Genomic DNA, 17,502 nt, shown 5'->3' on the forward strand with positions numbered 1-17,502 from the left:
AATCTTACATGCATCATCATCTTAATTCTTATCATCCACTTTTCCATGTTTGTGGAATTTGCTGAGGCAAAATTTCTATCCTTCCTGTCACCAACCCTCACTTGTTTCCAAGAAAAGGTAATGTTTCCTGTAGCCATACATATTTTCCACGAAAGACTGGATATGAATGACATCACTTCTATGACAGTATTACATGCTTTCAGCTATCACATGATGTCAGGGCAAGAGTGCACATAAACACACACATGCACATAGAGAAACACACCAGGCTTCCATCGGCCTCTGCCTATGAAATCGAACTCAGCCCAAGAAGATACAAGCTGAACTTGTCACACATTGAGGTTGAACTCGAGACCAAACAGTTAACCACACAAACATGCCACATATGTGTATATATATATAATAATATTAAGGATAAAAATCCAAATTTACAGGTAAAAACTCAATTATATTCAATTTATTAAAAATTGAAATTAAATTAAGTTTCACAGTATATATATATATATATAGTGTGGAATTGTCAAAGACATCCTTCAATTTTTCTTTAATTGAATAAAATCAATAAAATCATGATCGATACATATGTAATTGTACATGATGAAGAGAATGAATAATGATAAGATAGTATAAATAAAATTTCAAATGTTTTGGTGCATGACTTTTGACTAACCCGGTACACAATACACACACATGCATGTGTGCACGCACACACACACACACACATACACACACACATATTCTCACACACACTCACGCTAATGTAACAATTATGAAAGTATTCTGGCTGGTTTGTGTGTGAATATGTTAATATCTATCTCGTTTCATCATAGAAAAACTCCTTTCAGAGAAGTGTGTGCTCATAACACACTGAATTCATGAGTGCAAGGGTTATTTTGGATACATGGTGCTTCAACATCATTGTGTCTCACCAGCCAAAGGCATCATGGACAAATGTATCTAGCAAGTGATTGTAGCTCTTGGTTATGAGTTTAGCAAATAAATTATTTTACTGATGTGTGCTAATATCTGCCAACTGATAATCATCTTGTGTACAGTGAACAGCAAAAGTCAAAATTACGACTTTCATTTTCATTCTTAATACATTTCAGCAAAATCGAATGTGAATATGTAGTTGCTGTTATGTTCCATCATTGGAGAACAACTCTTTCCAGAAGAATAAGTCTTCATGACTCACTCAATTCATTAGCAAAGTGACTTTGGGGTACCTGGTATTTTGACATCACCTGTTGTTAGATTCATTAGAATGGGGTGCTTTTGACTGGTAAGACACAACAACGTCAATAGGCGTCCCAAATTCCCTTACACTATGGAATCAAGTGTGTTATGAAGACACATTTGTTTGAATGGAGAATTTGTTCTTCAATGATGAAACACAATAGTAATTATCTTATTCATGTTGAAATCTGCCAAAATGTATGAAGGAATATGCAAGTCATTGTTTTGATTTTCACTCTGCACATGACATTTTATTATATATGTGTGGGAAACTGTGATGCTAAGTTAAGATTTCTCATTTTTTTCCAAATCCTTCATACTTCATTCGCCCTTAACACTTTAAATGTATTATTTACTAACAGCTTGTTTTCATGAGCTAACCATTGAAAATGTCCCCTAAAAATATTGTTTTATCTCTCAAGTAATTTCGTTAAGATAATTACTTGTTTCTTGGTCTGTTTAATCTCATTTTTATTACCATTATTATCGTCCTTCTGTCCCCAAACTAAACTTTGCTTGTTTGTGGTGTTTTCATGAGATAACCATTGAAAATGTCCCCTCAAAAATATAATTTTATTTCTCATGTAATTTCATTAAGATAATTACTCATTTCTTGGTCTGTTTAATCTCGTTCCTATTATCATTATTTTCGTCCTTCTGTCCCCAGACTAAACTCGCTTCTAGTTGCAGTTTATCTGTTTAAAAACTCTCATCTCATGTGTTTCCCCTCCATTCCATTCATTCGCCAAACGATTCTGCGATGCTAAGCTAAGATTTCTCATTTCTTACCGAATCCTTCATACTTCATTCACCATTAACACTTTAACTGTATTATTTACTAACAGCTTGTTTTCATGAGCTAACCATTGAAAATGTCCCCTAAAAAAACAAATATTGTTTTATCTCCCATGTCATTTTGTTAAGATAATTACTCGTTTCTCAGTCTGTTTAATCTCATTCTTGGTACCATTATTTTCGTCCTTCTGTCCCCAAACTAAACTTTGCTTGTTTGCAGTGCGCTCACCCTTTCCCACCCCCACCACCAATACCGGATATCTCTATCTTCCAGCCATCTATACTGGATATCCCTTCTCCCACCACCATTACCTGTGTCTATTCTCCCAACTCTTCCTCCTCACTGGGCTGTTCTCTATATATTACCTGCACTTCTCTCTCTCTCCTAGGACAAATGCAGCCAGCCCAGCTGCTCATCCACCCACCCACTTAACCAGCTATCTTAGGTTTCGTTCTGTCTAGAAATTTGTCACCATTGCTACCAGATATCTCTTCTCCTAATTCCCCCTCCTCACTGGTGCTGTTCCCTATATTACCTGCACTCTCTCTTTCTCTATCTCTCTACTGGGACAAATACAACCAGGTTATCTGCTCACCTACTTAACCGGCTATCTTTTGTTTCATTTCCATTCTGTCTAGAAACATGCCAACAACTACCCAGGAGTTTTCCTTGCCCTTATCAAGTGAAGGAGAAAGCTATTTGGGTGTCCATGTGTGCTTGTTCCTGTGTGTGGGTGCGCATGTGTGTATGTAGGAATGAGCTTGTTTCTGCTCTCTCTGTCTGAACCCTACCCCGCCTAAAAAACGAACACCACAGCAACCTCACTCTTCTTTTCAGGCGTTGAATAACATCCCTCCTCCACAAACTTCACACTAAATTCCCTTCCTAGTTTTCAGAGTTGGCACTGACAATGTTGGCACAGTGACAGGTAGGTCTAGTGAGATTGTAGAGACGCTTGAAAGGAGAGGGGTTGATGTATGCTGCATACAAGAAGTAAGATGGAGAGGAGCTTCAGCTAGGGTCCTCACAAGCAAGGCACATAGGTATAAAGTCTTCTGGCAAGGTAACATGGATGGTGTAGGGGATGTAGGCATACTCCTTGCTGAGAAATGGGTAGATAAAGTCATAGAGATTGTTAGGGTATGTGATTGAGTGCTTAAGCTCAGGCTAGTCCTGCAGAACAGCACAACTACAATTATCTCTGCATACACCCCCACATGCGGGCTACCAAATGATTAGAAGGACCACTTTTATGATACCCTTATACAGGCTACTTCAAAGACGAGTGGCAATGACCTCATCTTTGTGGTTGGAGATTTTAATGGGCATGTTGGGCCGGAATCTGGCATCTTCACTGGGTACACGGAGGCCATGGTATTGGCACCTGGAACAATGAGGGAACTAGGCTACTGGAGTTCTGCGATGCATGTAACCTTTTAATCTGCAACACTAACTTTAGGAAACCAGACAGCCACCTGATAATCTATCAATCAGGGGACTCTGCTAGCCAGATTGATTTCATACTCACCAGACAGCAGGATGCGGGATTGCTCTTAAATACAAAGACCCTCCTGGGTAAAGAATGTACCCCCAGCATAGGCTAGTCATTAGTGACTTTAGGCTCGAGGCCAGAAAGATACCAAGAAGCAGACCAATCCAGAAAAGAAGGATTTGGAAGCTAAAGAACCCTTCACATGGTCAGAGATTTAGGGACATCCTCATCAAGAAATTTGATGAAAAGGAGGAGGAGCTACCGACCAAGTCTGCAGATGGTGCAGAGTTGCTTCCAGACCTAGAGTTACATGGTGGTGGAATAGTACGGTAGACAAAGCCATTAGAGCAAAGAAACAGGCCTGGAAAGGTGGGGGTAGCAGGGAACTGTCCCAGGTAGCCAAAAGGGAGGCTGGGTGGCAGGTATACATAGCCAAGGGCGGAGCAGAAAAGACGTTTTCCAATGTCTAGCGACATGAGGACCAAAGAACTGAGGTATTTCAGATCACAAGACAGTGTGTGAGAGAAAATTGTGATGTCCCAGGAGAGAAATGTGTTAGCATGGATGATGGTGCAGTTGGTTTTAATGATTCTGAAAAGAAAGAGGCTTAGAGAAGCCATTATGAAAGACTGCTGAACATGGAGAATGAATGGGAAGAGGAGAGCCTGCCAAATGTTGACCCAGTAGAGGGACCAGCTATGCGAATAGACAGCTCCCTGGTAGATAAAGCAATTAAGGGTATGAAGCCAGGAAAAGCCCCCGGCCCATCAGGAATCACAGCTGAGATGCTTAAAACATCTGGTGGTGTGGGCTATAGCCTAGTCACCCACATTGTAAACCAGGTGGTTCATGGTAGAGTCATACCCAATGACTGGTGTAGCAACACCATAGTCAACTGCTACAAGGGTAAAGGTGATGCTCTAGATTGAAATAACCACTGGGGTATCAAAGTGCTGGATCAGATGACAACTGCAGGAGAAATACATAGTTAAAGATAAACCCCATTACTTAGCTTTTGTGGTCTTGGAGAAAGCCTTTGACAGGGTCCGCCAATCCCTTATCTGGTGGGCGATGCAGAAAGTGGAGATTAATGAATGGTTAGTAAGGGCTGTACAGGCCCTATACAGAGAGGCCGTTAGTAAAGTTAGGATTGGCAATGAGCATAGTGAAAAATTCTGGGTAGAAGTAGGGGTCCACCAAGGTTCAGCCCTCAGTCCCCTTTTATTCATCATAGTCCTCCGGGCAATAACAGAGGAATTCAAGATGGGTTGCCCCTGGGAGCTCCTCTATGCTGATGACCTGACCCTCATAGTAGAATCACTACCAGAACTAGAAAAGAAATTCTTGGTGTGGAAGCAAGGTTTTAGATTCAAAAGGTCTTAGAGTTAATGTAGCAAATACCAAAGATCTAGTAAATAGGAACTCATCACACACACCCTCAGGTAGGTGGCCTTGCTCGATCTGTAGAAAAGGTGTAGGTAGAAACTCCATAAGATGTACCCAGTGTAAACTATGGACACATAAGAGGTGCAACAGCATCAAAGGAAGATTAACCGAGAAAATAGTGTTTGTGTGCAGCAGATGCACAGGGGCAATAAACACAACAGATGCTCAGAAAACAGATTCCATCACATTCCAGGGGGAGAAACTAGAAGTAGTTGATAGCTTCCGCTACCTAAGTGACCAAGTTAGTAGTGGGGGTGGATGCTCAGAGAGTGTTGCTACTAGAATAAGAATAGCCTGGGCAAAATTTAGAAAGCTTCTACCCCTACTGGTGACAAAGGGCCTCTCACTCAGAGTGAAAGGTAGATTGTACGATGCATGTGTGCGAACTGCCATGCTTCATGGCAGTGAAACATGGGCCATGACTGTGGAGGACATGCGTAGGCTTGAAAGAAATGAAGCTAGCATGATCTGCTGGATATGTTATGTCAGTGTGCACACACGACAGAGTGTAAGCGCCCTGAGAGAAATATTGGACATAAGAAGCATCGGAAGTGGTGTGCAAGAGAGACATTTGCACTGGTATAGTCATGTACTATGGATGGCTGAGGAGAGATGTGTGAAGAAGTGCCACTCCCAAACAGTTGAAGGAATCCGGAGTAGAGGTAGACCCAGGAAGACATGGGATGAGGTGGTCAAGCATGACCTTCGAACGTTGGGTCTCACTGAGAAAATGGTGAAAGACTGAGACCTCTGGAGATACGCTGTGACTGTGAAGACCCGATAAATAAAGTGAGTCCACAGCTGTATCCTACACCAATTTCGCATAACCAGCCCCAGCCCATTCAAAAGTACCTTGGATCGTAGGATGACCTGCTGTGCTTACCTTGGATCGTAGGGCAACCTGCTGTGCTTGAGGAGACCTATTGAGTCAAGTACATCAACATTAAAAGAAAAATCAAATGGAAATTGTAGCTGTAATACCCATGCCGGAGGCACGTCAAAAGCACCCACTACAGTCATGGAGTTGTGGGTGTTATGTATGTATGTATATGTATATACATAAAAATTAACAGAATTAAAAAAAAATCTAAGGCTGTGAATAGTTTTCAGAATATTTATAAAGAGGTCTTACAGCTGTTTCCGAGATATTTTATATATCTCTTCATCAGAGACAGTGCAAGAAAATGTTTAAGCAATAATTATTATAGAGAAGATATAAAATACAGAGTGAAGTAGAGGAATGAAAACAGACGTGAACTATGTAAGGATATTGTATCTACATTTCCATTATTTAAGCAGAAATATGTGTATATAAGTTTGGAACTCACACACAAAGTACAGGAAACTTATATGTACACCATTCTGCTTAGATAATGGAACTGCAGATACAACACCCTTACGTACCTCATCTGTTTTCATTCCTACACTTCACTCTGTATTTCATAAGGGGAGACAAATCTCTTTGGTTGGAGTTATGGACGCTTTGTCAACAGGAAGTTTATGTCTGTTCCTAGAGTTTATGTCTGTTCCTACACACACTTCCTGTTTTGACACCACACTTCCTGCTTAACACATTAACCTTTAGCTCCTTTTCTCTTTTTTTAAACCTAACACAACTCTCAATTTCCATGCATCCTTATTTTTCCAGCTATTATCTACATGGATTACCATTGAACTTTAAAAACTCAAAGACAATATAATGTATTGGTATATTTATATTTTATATATTATTTTTTACTTTTTTGTAAAAAAACATTTTCATTCTCCCACTACTTGAAAATTTGCCATGCTATGAAACTGGTTAGAATTCTATATTAAGATATGCTTTCAGTTTAGCATTCTGCCTTATTATTATTTTTCATTTTCCACTTGGCTGAAACACATAAATAAATAAATAAATAAATATATATATATATATATATATTACTCTTATTCAAGGATGTTGTTGACAGTGACTTTGAAGTTACAGCCATCTAAACCATCGTTGGACTGCTGTCCAACAACAGCTTAGCTGGCTGAAACTTTGATCGAATCACTGTCAACAACATTCTTGTATAAGAGTAGTAAATTTGTATTCTATCAGAGTATTGAGTTATCCACAGAATTATGTGAAATTGTTTTTATTATAACTGAACATAAAAACAAACATTAATGTGTGTGTGTGTGTACACACATGTACGTTCATTCATTTTTGAAACTGTTTTACTGGAGGCAGATTATGTTGATGCTGGATGCTCTTCATATCACCAACCCATACTTTTCTTTCAAAAAATTTTATTCCACTTATCCTCAAAAGAGCAAAAATGACTGAATGTATTTTCTCCAAGTAATGTAAAAAGTGGTATCATCACTCTTACTCTAAGAATGACACATAGAAGGACAACAATTATGTACAGACATACATACACAGATACACATTCTCGGTATGCATCTATGTTAGTTTTAATTACTTTTAAATCATTTTATGCCACAATCAAAATCGTGTCATGAGTTACAAGTTTCCAATGGGCGAAATGCTGGTTCATGATATTTCTGATAGCAACACTTTCAAGGGAGTGTCAGTAACACAGTCTAGAGGAAATATCTGAAATGACTTCATTTGGAAGGAATTCTTTTTGTTTTCAATTTTTCAGCTTATGTTTAGATCCTTCTCTGTAACAACCAAGGAAAGATATGTGCATGCATACATACATACACACACACACACACATATATATATATATATATATATATATATAGAGAGAGAGAGAGAGAGAGAGTTATTAATATTTCTAAGTCTCTCTAAAGGAGACTACGACAGCGGTACTGGAAATTAATAGTTATCGCCAAGCCAACATGGCAGTCCCAAAATTAGGACGAAAGCTGCCGTGAATTAGCTCCAAGAAGCCATCGCCTCTAGCTAGCTATGTGGCACACGAAACCTGTGTCCTTTATAACCTTCGAACAGGGGAGGTCAGCAGTGTCCCCCTGCTGGTCTGGCATCTGCAGACTAGTTTCAGGGTGTTGCCCCTTGTCAATGCAGAGCAGCCAAGCCCTAGCCAGGCGGCGCTGCTGACTATCTGTTCGAAAGTTATTTATCTAATTTCAGTGGAATCTATCCACTGGTTTTTAATAACTCTATTTCTGAAAACCAGTGGATAGATTCCACTGAAATTAGATAAATAACTTTCGAACAGATAGTCAGCAGCGCCGCCTGGCTAGGGCTTGGCTGCTCTGCATTGACAAGGGGCAACACCCTGAAACTAGTCTGCAGATGCCAGACCAGCAGGGGGACACTGCTGACCTCCCCTGTTCGAAGGTTATAAAGGACACAGGTTTCGTGTGCCACATAGCTAGCTAGAGGCGATGGCTTCTTGGAGCTAATTCACGGCAGCTTTCGTCCTAATTTATATATATATATATATACACACATGCACACACACGTGCGCTGTGGAAGTCACTTATTGGGGTCACTTTGCCACAGATGCTTTTAAGATAACATTAATTGGCTGATAACATTAAGCAGAGAATATAACAATATTCTGAGTATATTTGGGATTCACTAATATTGACAACAATAACTAATTGGTAGCATTATCTGTGATTGTAATAAAGGCTTCCATTAACACACACACACACACACACACACACACACACACACATACACACACACACATATATATCGATAGATAGATCTCTAACTCTTGCCAACTTAAACCTCACCTCTCATTTCTCTGTCATTCATCTTTTCATCATTCATCTCACTATTGCATTAGTTTGCTGCTATAAATAATCAACTCACCGTTTCTGCACTGCCGGTCACCATGCCCACTTTGAACTACTCCCAGTTACATCTGTTCATCATTCTTATCATATATCCACTTATATTTACTGTTGATCTATCCTAACTTTGTTAGCCATTCATTACATTTCACTCTGCCCCATGTCTGTATCTGTCTCTATCTCTCTCCTCACACAATTATTACCTTATCCAAGGATGATGATTCTCTTGTTTCTGTGTTTTCTTTATCTGTTATTTATCTTCTGGGACTTAAGGGAATGTTTTGTTCCTCATCTCCTCCATTTTTACCTATGTTTGTGGTACTATTCCAGTCCTCTGTGTAAAGTGGTAATAAACCCAACTCTACTCTTCCCATCATATATCATCATTTCAGTACCTTATATAAAGCAACCACTCTATCTTCTATCCTCCCTCTCAGTTAAGGGGCTCTTTAGTCATGCAAGTTACAAGGTGACCTCTCTAGTGCTGGTGCCATGAAAAAGCACCCAATATTCTTTGTAAAGTGGTTGGTGTTAGGAAGGGCATCCATTCATAGAAAATATGCCAGAACTGTGACACTGGAGTAAAACAAGGTTATTTGACCCACATGGCTGTGTGGTAAGAAGATTGCTTCCCAGCCATGTGGTTCCAGGTTTAGGCCTACTGCATAGCACCTTGGGCAAGTGTCTTCTACTATAGTCTCAGGCTTTCCAAAGCTTTGTGAGTAGATTTGGTAGATGGAAAATGAAAGAAGCCAGTTGTGTATGTGCGTGCATGTGTGTGAATCTTTGTGCCTTGATTTGTTACTCACCACTGTTTGACACCAGTGGTTCAGCAAATGACCCCAATAGAATAAGTATCAAGCTTGGAAAAACGAAAATAATTACTGGGGTCTATTCTTTTGACTAAAAATTCTTCAAGGTGGTGCACCAGCATGGCTGTAGTCCGATAACTAAAACAAGTAAAAGATAAAGGAACCCATACCAGTATCTAAAGTGGAGGAAAAAATGACGAGAAGGAGGGGATGATAATTTTTTATGCACACACTCAAACACACACACAATTGGGTCTGGCTGTTTCTATCTGCCAAATTCCTCTCATAAGGTATAGGATACTGATCAATCCAAGGCTATCATATAAGACACTTGTACAAGTTATCCTACAGTGAGATTAAACCTGGAATCACATGGTTGTAAAGTAATTGCTTAAATACACAGACCTACATGTATTTGTTGCTACGTAAACTGGAATGTTAAGAGATGAGTATTTTAGCTTGATACACTGTGCTGTGACGGTGTCTTAATGATTCATTCAGTAAGCAAGCTGAGATTTTCAAGAAGTAAGTTGTAGTCTATTATTCTATAGTCTGAGGAGCCATGAAAATGTTGATGGCTTAGATATGTTAGAATAAATAGAGTGATAATTTAATGTGAGATTGGTACATATTTGTTAGAAAATTTTTTTAACAGCTTTGTTTTCACTGCCTATGGTGACTTAATGTGGCATGTATAGGTAATCTTCAAATTTCATTACAATAAAGATTGAAGCTAATAAATTTCAAACTCCAGCTTGGAAGGTTGGTTAATAATTAATTGATTCTGTAATACTTCTTAAAAAGCAAGCAGAAATACCAGAGCAGCAATTCATGGTATTGACCTACAAGGGACAAGAAACTTGTGTATTATATTCATTTTTGTATATTATCAGCAAAAAAGAACAACATTTTTTTATATTATATGCTAGCAATAAGTACTACATTGATGTTAAGAAGTGATAATAATATAAACTATGCATATTGAGAGTTTATTTACTGAATGTTGGTTTGAGTAAGCAAAAGAACTCACTCATCATAATATATTACATAATGCAGCATCTAGTTTAAGTAAAAGGAAGAACATTTATTTGCATTATATGTAACCCTAAAATGTAGTAGGATCTCAAAACCTAGGAATACCTTAGTTCATGAACTTAATTAAAAAATTACGTCAGGGATTTAGAAAAAATATATTCTCGTCCTTTGAATCTGATTTCCTTTCAGATTACAGAAAGTTCTTTGCAAGTGTACATTTCAGATAAAACTGCATGTTGAAAACAAGATAAATAATAATTAAAAAAATATATTACAGCAAAACAAATTTTTTTGAAATACTATTTTAGTCTAATTTTGAATGAGTTTTAATTAGAGGAATAAGACATGAAAGAAAGTATAGTACTGAAAAGATATCACAGTATTAAAAAATATATAAATAAAAACCTGTGTCAAAACCTGTTTACACTTGCAAAGTAATAAAATTCATATGTGATATTTAAAAATAAATATATATATAATAAAGCTATTATGGATAAGATATGAAATAGTTTAACCAAATAATTCAGTTGATGTCTCAACATAACTAGCATATTTTGAACTGTTTACATAAAATCTCAGTTTCTTCAGTTTCAAGTTTAATGTCATCACAACTTACACAGTTATAGTTGCACATTTAGAAATTTCAAAATTTATTGAAAATGATTCATTTGAGTACCTTATAATACTTGCTATTATGCAACACATGTTGACATTGTGGACTACTTCCAGAGAAGGTCCCCTCATCTAACTGGCATTCCAATACTTACTGACACACTCCATCACTTACTGAAATAGCTTCTGTTCTTTGGAGTTTTGTACCTCCACCAATTGGGCATCTCCAATATATTTGTCTCTCCACTTCAAATCATCCTTGTTGCATTCAACCTTCCTTTTTTTGTACTAACCACTTTACTCAATCCTTCTTCCTTAGAGCATTAGCTCCCTGGAAGCTCCTCCTTGCTTACATCTTTCCTGCAGGTGTTAAGCTGCAATATCTTAAACAGAATATTATCAGCTTCAGTATCATCTGTCTCAGAGGGCCAGCAAAGGTAGCAGGCTCTGTCCATCCCCTTAGATGCAGCAAGTAAAAAAAAATGCCTCATTTAGTAACAAAGTTTCTGTTATCAAATTTCAACCTGTGACCAATAAAAAGAAGACTTACACACACGCACAGAGGGAGAGATAGAGAGGGAGGGAATATTTTATTCATCATGTTAAACACTGTGCTGATGATTCTAATGGAAGGAAGGTAGTGTTTCTTGGCTTGAACAAATTTGTGAGATTTTATCAAGACAGCAGCTGCATCAACAAATTATTTTTTCAGTACTGTATGTTGTATTAGTTCTCTCTCTTTTTCCATTTGATGTCAGTTTATCAAACATAACTATCTGCTCAGTATCTCTTAAATTCAAATCCTGTCCCTTTTTTTTAAATTTTCATTTATCTAGTTTTGTTGCAATGTTTTATACATATTAATTATTTATTGAGGTGTCATGTTCTTTTCTGAAAGATCTTAACAACAAACCACTCACCACTAAAGCCTTTACATTTATAGTCATGTAACTACCTAACTTAAAATCATATGGTACTCAGTTCTTGATGCCTTTGCTTGTGAGTAAATGGAAATATTCCTGGTTGCTTTATATCTTCACTAAAAATCCATCAAAAATAATTTGAACAAAATTAAACCTCAACTCCACTATTTTTTGGAACTTCATTGTTTGATAAGAATAAAGAAACCTCTCTGTCTGCCTGTCTGTCTCTCTCTCTCTGTCACCTACTAACAATAGCAGCCATTTTCCCTCAAGTAACACCTAGCCATATTCAAAAACATGAAAAGATACATTAGATAATGTTTAGGTTACACTCTGCCTAAGAGTTGATGGGATAATCCTATCTGAAATACCTTCAATCATATATATCTGCTTCATTAGGGAAAATTTTGACTAAAAGCGACAATAACTTTGTTTCTGTTGTATGACTGTAGCAAGTACTTAATAAATTTACTCAAGAACAAGTTAAATATAAGATAAAATAGTATAGTCAAAATTTTGGCATATTATTATACTGGAATGTAAAAAAAGACACAAATACAACAGCATAGCTGTGGAAATGAAGATAGCAAAGACAGTAGCCTTGTGACATCTAGCAACACTTTATTACATAACACTATATTTATAGCAAAGATGCTTAATGGCAATTATAAGTTTTGTCTGCTTGCTAGTGGTACATGGTTATACACTATACTGTTTACAAGTGATTATTTAATTTGAATGATTACAGTTTTAAATATGAAAATTACATTATCAATGTGTGCTAGAGTGTAACATTTAAACTTGAAGTCATAGAATTTACTGACAAGGAGCTCAACTGTGCAGCTTGTAGGAAATTTATTGTTATTGAAAACAATATTGTGTTATGGGCAAAAAAATAAGTCTAACTGCAAGAAATATTAAGTAGAAGAGAATCTCTGAAGAGAAAGCAGGCTTACTATCCAAAATTGGCAAGAAGAATTGGTTAAGTGAATGGAAGGTAAAACATGGATTTAGTTGAATGACACTGAAGTGAAAGTTACAAGCAGAGTAAAACTAAATCAAGTAGAATGGCTAGAATTACTTAAAAAATCAATTGATGAGTCAGGCTATAATGATTTTAAGAGATAAACTCATTCTAAAACCAATAGGTCTTTTTTTTTTTTTTGTAAACCTGTACTTGTGACTGTACTTAAAAGTATTTAAGCAAAATATACTGAGTAAAGAAGAAATTATGCTAGAGTCAGTTTTAGATTTTGTGTTTTGAAATTTTGATCTTATGTTGCTTTCTTATAAATTATGAATAACAATGGCTGTACCTGGGGATTGCATTATGTAAGAAGATAACATATATTTACTGCATTTAAAATAGAAAATGTAGGGGTCACAATATATTTAAGAGTGTAATCTACTTGAATAAAAATTGTAGCATTGTAAGAAGCAATAATAATAGAAACTGTGTACCTCAAAAGGTACTGAATGATATTATATCTCAATGTCTGGTTTAAGTAATGCAAGTTAGCAAACTCCCTCATATTACATATCAAATGTCTGGTTTAATTAATGCAGAGAACTTTCTGATTGTGTGTACGATTTTTAAAAGACAGTTAAGTCACAACAACTAGAATTGCTTTGGTTCAAAATAAACAAATTAAAGGAAAGATTTAAAAGAATTTGCTGTAATGCCTTACCCCACCTTGAATCTAATTTCATTTGTGATGATAGAAATTTCTATTTAATGTCTGAGTGTATATTATAGACAACACAGCATGTTGGATAAAAAAAAATCCAGTGGACAGAAAAGTTTTTGAATTTATATTTTAGTCTAATTTTGAATGTGTTTTAATTAGAGGAGTAAGACATGAAAGAAAGTATAGCACTGAAAAGATATCACAGTATTAAAAATATATAAATGAAAACCTGTGTCAAAATCTGTTTGCACTTGCCAAATAATAAAACTCTTATGATATTTAATATATATATATATTCAGGCATTAGACAAAATAATGGAAACACCTTAAAATTTCAAACAAATTTATTTTAATATGGTGTAGGACCACATTTGGCAGTAATTACAGCTTGAATTCTATGATGTATGTATTCGCACAAGTTTGAATTGTTTCCAAAGGAATTTTTGTCCCTTCTTCAGTTAAAACAGTCTCCAGTTCTTGTAGTGTTGATGGTGGAGGATTTCAACTCCTTACTTGTTTTTCTAAAATGCACCGTAAATGTTCAATAATATTGGGATCTGGAGACTGCGGTGGCCAGATAAGTTTTTCAACTTCACTAGAATGTTTCTCGTGCCATTTAGTAACAACTTTAGCTGTGTGAATTGGTGCATTATCATCCTGAAAGATTGTGTTTCCCTCCAGAAACAGTTCTGCAACCATAGGATGAATTTCATCAGATAAAATGCTTAAATAGCCTTGACTATTAATTCTGCCATGTAGGAAAACCATTGGGCTGGGGGATTTCCAAGGCATAGTCCCCCAGATCATCACAGATCCTCCTCCATGTTTATCAGTTGAAGAAGGCAGTCTGGGTCAAATGCTTCTTTTGGCTGCCTCCACACATATACTCAGCTGGTAGTCGGAAACAAGGTAAAGGATGACTCGTTCAAGAAAGTAACATTCCTCTACTGCTCTAGGGACCGGTTCTGTAGGATTTTACTCCACTCTAAATGCTTTACAACGTTTGTTTTTGAAAGCAGTGGTTTTTCTGATTGCAGCCCTCTCATGAAATCCGGCTTTGTGCTGCTCCTCGTGAACAGTTTTTGTGGAAACTGGGTTCTTGAGGTGGAGTAAGTTCTGCAGTAATTTTGAGAGCTGTACTTTTGTGATCCTTTCTAATAATTCATGTAAGAGTCCAACAGTCCCTATCTGAAAGTTTTGGTTTTCTTCTGGAGTTTTTGTTTTGACGAGGAGGTTTTTCCCTCTTTCTCAAAAGCTGTCATTACTTTCAAGACAGTACTTCTTCATACACCAAATATTTTGGCTGTTTTAATTAGGCTAGCACCAACAATTTGACCTCTTTGAAAGTCCGATAGCTCTGTCATTTTAATGAATTTTAATTACCTTTTTCTGATGATATCTGAAAAGAAATAGCAATTTTAGCAAATCATAAGTAACACTAATAATAAATCAAAAAATAAAAATAAACAAGCTTTTGATGGTTTTATGGATATTTCAAAATTATGATGCTATGATGCTCAGTGTTTCCATTATTTTGTCCAACCCTTGTATATATATATACACATATACATATAAATGTATATATATAAACTACTATGGTTAAATGCAATAGTTCTACTTCATAATTCAGTTGACATCTCAATATAACTAGAATGTTTTGTACTGTTTACATGAAACCTCAGATTTATGTCTTGTGCCAGTGTAGCTACAGTTGTATACTAGGAAATTTTGAAATTTAATTGAGAAAAACAAACTTATTTGACTATATTATCTTGGCTGGTGTTAAGTTACACCCAATGACTTAGTTTCTGCTATCAGATTTCAACCTGTGACCAATGAAAAGTGCACTTACACACATACAGGATATTTTAATCATAAGGTTAAAAGTTATGGTAATGATTTTAATGGAAGGAAGATAATGTTTCTTGGTTGGAACAAATTTGTGATGTATTATTGAGGAAAACAACTGCAACAACAAAATGTTTTGTCAGCTCTGTCTGTTGTTATTAGCTCTCTCTCTCTTTCTCTCTCCATTTGGTGATATGGTGTCTGTTCATCTGTTCAGTATCTCAAGAATCCACACTGTTGTCATTTTTTATATTTCCATAGATCTAGTTTTGTTGTAATCTTTTATATATATATTAATTTTTTAGACATAGCTGTGTAGTTAAGAAGTTTGCTTCTCAACTGCATGGGTTCATATTCAATCCTTCTATTCTAACCTCAAACTGCCTAAAGCCTTGTATCTTTGATAAACAGAAACTGAAAGAAGACCATCATGTGTGAGTGAGTGTTTGCATATGTGCATGCATGTATGTAGGTGTTTCTTTGTGTCTTCCAGTATTGACATAATACAACAGTTGTGTCACTGTCATACAAGTAATGTCCTTCATTTTCAGTCTTCTGGTTAATGTTGTAAAGCGAAGGGAAATATGACCAAACTTGGAAACAGGTGAGGGTTGGCAACAGGGAGTCCATTTGGCTGCAGAAAATCTGCCTCAAAACATTTTGTCTGACCAATGCAAGAATGAAAAAGTGGAAATAAAAACAATGATGTTGATGATACATCATGCTGCTGTTGTAAGATCTCAATAGTGGCTGTATTCTGGTTTGAATTTTTAGTTTATACTGTTTCACCTTTCATTGTTAATATTCTTTGGAAAACAAGTATGTCTCAATATTTCTTTCAAAACATTCACAATCTAAAATAAATTTTTTGAAAACTGCAGTAAATAATTTTTCTAAGGTTTTAACATTGTTTTTGCTTCTCCGTGGTTTACAAGTTTAAATATTTGTGTTTGAATATTTGGAACCAAATAAGGTTCCAAATATTCAAAATCTTTAGCATGCCAAATCACTAGCAAAGTTGTAAGCATGCCAGGCAAAATACTTAGAAACAGTTTGTTCATTTTTACATCCTGAGTTCAAATTCTACCAGGATTGACTCTACTTTTCCTCTTTTCAGAATCAATAAAATAAGTACCGCTTCAGCACTGGGGTCGATGTAATCATCTTTCCTCCACTAAAACTGCTGGCTTTGTGCCAAAATCTGAAACCAATATTTGGAACCAATTTTTTTTAAAATTTTTTCCCTCCTCACCTATACAAACAGTGCCATTACCATGAATACTGCTGTTGGGATATATCTCTGTTCCATATCACCAGGCCCATTTCTGCTAATGTCATCAAAAACATTTGGTTCACCATCAGCCTAGCCACTAAAACAGCCATCTTATTATGAAAATTAAAATAATCATTATAATAACAACCACAAGACATCCTAACAATGATCTTCCTAAATGCCTATTATTGTCATGATTAGGGCCACCACCAATACACTTTATCACCTAAACTTATACATCATCATCATCATCATCATCGTTTAACGTCCGCTTTCCATGCTAGCATGGGTTGGACGATTTGACTGAGGACTGGTGCAACCGGATGGCTACACCAGGCTCCAATCTAATTTGGCAGAGTTTCTACATAACCATCAATAATTACATAGACATTCTATCACCTATACAAACTCCAAATATTGAACTTCCAATATCATACTAATCAGGTTTTTTTCTCTTTATTTTTATGGCCCAGTTTTGTTGCTAGAGTCAAAGTTTCAACTTCAGCTCTCCTTCAGCAGGTATTCAAAGTACTTTTGATGCATTATTTTGTTTTATAAAATTTCTTCAGTATATATATC

At 36.4% G+C, this 17,502-nt stretch overlaps 1 protein-coding gene across 5 annotated transcripts in view; it reads left to right on the forward strand.

Annotated features, from left to right (window-relative positions):
- LOC106869101 (endoplasmic reticulum aminopeptidase 1) overlaps nt 1-17,502 on the forward strand; it is a 1,176,109-nt gene that overhangs the window by 486,936 nt on the left and 671,671 nt on the right. The window lies entirely within an intron of this gene.

The sequence above is a fragment of the Octopus bimaculoides genome, chromosome 9, assembly GCF_046866305.1.
Source record: "Octopus bimaculoides isolate indiv1 chromosome 9, ASM4686630v1, whole genome shotgun sequence".
In the NCBI taxonomy this organism is placed as follows: domain Eukaryota; kingdom Metazoa; phylum Mollusca; class Cephalopoda; order Octopoda; family Octopodidae; genus Octopus; species Octopus bimaculoides.